Genomic DNA, 3,074 nt, shown 5'->3' on the forward strand with positions numbered 1-3,074 from the left:
TTTGATATATCGTAACAGCCGCTTTAAAGCTTGAAAATCTTGGACTGTTGGTTGGTGCATATGTTGACAGATTTGGTTTGTAGCGAAGGCGATGTCCAGCCGAGTTATAAAGATATATTGTAGAGACCCGGCGAGACGACGATACAAAGTTGGATCTTGAAAGAGTTGTCTGTCAGTACTCGTCGGTTTAGACTTGGGAGTGATGGGAGTAGGTTCCGGTTTGCATTCGTCGAGCCCGGAGTCGTAAAGAAGTTTTTCTGCGTAGTGTTGTTGAGTGAGAAATAGGACAGAGGAGTGTCTGAGCACTTGTATGCCGAGGAACAGCGAGATTTGTCCAAGCTATTTGAGTGCGAATTGAGATTGTAATTTGGATAGTAGTGTGCGAATAGCAGCTGTGTCATTTCCTGTAAGGAATATATCATCCACGTAAATCAGTAGATAAATTTGTATGTTATTGTGACAAAAAATTAGGAGTGAAGGGTCGGAGCGACTGAACCTGAATCCTTGAGTCTGGAGGAAGCTGGTTAGTTGTTCAAACCATTGTCGTGGTGCCTGTTTGAGGCCATAGAGGGATTTGTGTAATTTGCAAACTGAGTTTGGTGAGTTAGTATCCACAAAGCATGTTGGTTGGCGCATATAAATGTCTTCGGAGAGGTCATCGTGCAGGAAAGCATTGGATACATCGATTTGTAGAGTTTGCCAATTCTGATTGAGTGTGTTGGTGAGGAGGATGTGGATGGTGGGCATCTTGGCGACCGGACTAAAAGTCTCATTGTAATTGATGTCGAATTGTTGGTTGTAGCCCTGAGCCAGAAGACAAGCTTTATAACGATCCATTTGATCGTTGGGTAGGAGTTTCGTTTTGAAGGTCCATTTGCATCCGAGGATCGGTTTGTTCGTTGGAGCGGGTACGAGAATCCACGTTCCTTGTCTCTGAAGAGCATGAAATTCCTCAGACATAGCTTGTCGCCAGCGATTGAATTTGGCTGCTTGAGAGTAGGTGTTAGGTGTGGAGTGAGTGGAAGTGGTACTGACAAGAGATTGAATTCTTTTGGGTTTACTGATGCCTGATTTAAGCTGAGTTTGCATCGGATCAGAGGGTCGAATAGGAGAAGAACGAGTGATGTCGGATGGCACATTAATGAGTTGTATGGGATTGATGGTAGGACTTGGATTTGGAGCTTCGGATGAGGTGGTAGTGTGCTGATTGTGATTTGGTTGAGTGGTAGATTATAGCATATGTGGGTTGGTGATTGAAGTGGGGACAAGGAGAAGAGGAGGGGTGTTGTTGGAGACAGATATTGGTTGTGGTGTGTGCAATGAGGAAGGATCTTTGTAAGGAAAATGGTGTTCATTAAAGATTATATGACAGGAGATATGAATCTTATTTGAGGCAAGATCAAAACACTTGTAGCCTTTATGAATGGAGGAGTATCCTATAAATTAATATGCACTCATGTGACCGCGGAGAGAGTTTGTTGGCGGCATATGGTTTGAGCCAAGGGAAACATTGGCATCCGAAAGTGAGGAGATGATTATAAGTGGGTAATCTGTCGTGTAAACGATGGAACGGAGTTTGTAGAGAGATTGATGTTGATGGAAGACAGTTGACTAAATAGTTCGCATTTGAGAGTGCTTCTGCCCAGAAAGTTGCAGGTAGATTAGAAGCATGTAGAAGAGTGCAAGTAAGATCGAGCAGATGTCTATGCTTTCGTTCCGCTAGACCGTTTTGTTCTGGAGTGTGGGGGCAGCTGAGTTGACGTTATATGCCGTGATTTTGAGGGAAGGAGGTGAATTCATTGCTAGTGAATTCACCGTCGCCGTCGGAGCGGAAGGCTTTCGAGGTGGTGTGAAATTGTGTGTTGACAAGTTGGCATAATAATTTGAATTTGGAGAAGGTTTCTTGTTTTGTGTGCATTAGGTACATCCAAGTGAAACGAGTAAAATCTTCTTAAAGACAACGTAATAATGAAAGCCATCCAAAGATTGTAATGGGGCAGGCCCCCAAACATCTGAGTGTATAAGATCGAAAGGAAGAGACGATACCGAAGTAGTTTTATTAAATGGAATTTTGTGACTTTTGGCCACAATACAAGATTTGTGAAAAAAAAAAGAAGAAGAGACATTTCTAATAGCAAGAATTTATTTAGCTAAATTTGTAAGAATACGGTGATGTGGATGTCCCAGATGCGCGTGCCAAATTTGTGCAGTGCTGAGACTTGCTTGAAGGGCCATGGGTTTGGAGTCTTTGGATTGCCGGAGTTGGTACAAGCCATTATGAAGACTCCCACGAATAAGCGGATGATAGTCCTTAAGATCCTTAATTTCAAAGCCATTAGCATCAAAACTTATAGAGACAGTTGTCAGAAGTTAATTTGGATACGGATAAAAGATTGTGAGCTAAATTCGAGACATGAAGTAATTTGCGTAAGTGAAGCTTACGGGAGTGTCGGGTAGGGGAAGTGGACCTTGACCAGAGTGATGAACAGGTAACGTTGATCTGTTTGCGATTGAGACGCTGTCTTGGTCGTGATAGGTGTTGGGATATTAAAGGTTGCTGATGTCCGGGGTTAGGTGGTTGGATGTCCTTGAGTTGATGATCCAATCTTGAGTAGCGGTAGAGTTTGGTTGAGCAAGAATTGCAGTCATCGATCATGGGTTTGTGTGTGCAAACTTAAGGTTGCACCTATTCCAGCAGTTAAGGGCAATGTGCCCGACTTTGGTACAAACTTGACAAGTGGATCCTGCAGCATTAGTAGGAACCGGTATGGCCGAAATGTTAGCGGGCGGTGTTGAACCACCTATAATGTTTTTGTTCTTGGTGAAGCGTCGCTAAGGTCGGTCGTGATTTTGGTTGGATGAGATAGTGTAGAGAGCTGTGACACCGGACGCCGTGGAGGTGTCTTTCGCTATTGCTTGATTAACATTGATCTCTTCACTGCATAGGAGCGAATAAAGAGTATCGAGATTAATGGGAAGGAGGGATATGCAGATAGCCATTTTGAAGGAATTGTAGGGAGATGGTATGTAATATCAAAATCTGCTCCAGGATCGTCCAGGACGATCTGGGATCG

This window comes from Dendrobium catenatum, unplaced genomic scaffold (assembly GCF_001605985.2).
Source record: "Dendrobium catenatum unplaced genomic scaffold, ASM160598v2 fragScaff_scaffold_315, whole genome shotgun sequence".
Taxonomy (NCBI): domain Eukaryota; kingdom Viridiplantae; phylum Streptophyta; class Magnoliopsida; order Asparagales; family Orchidaceae; genus Dendrobium; species Dendrobium catenatum.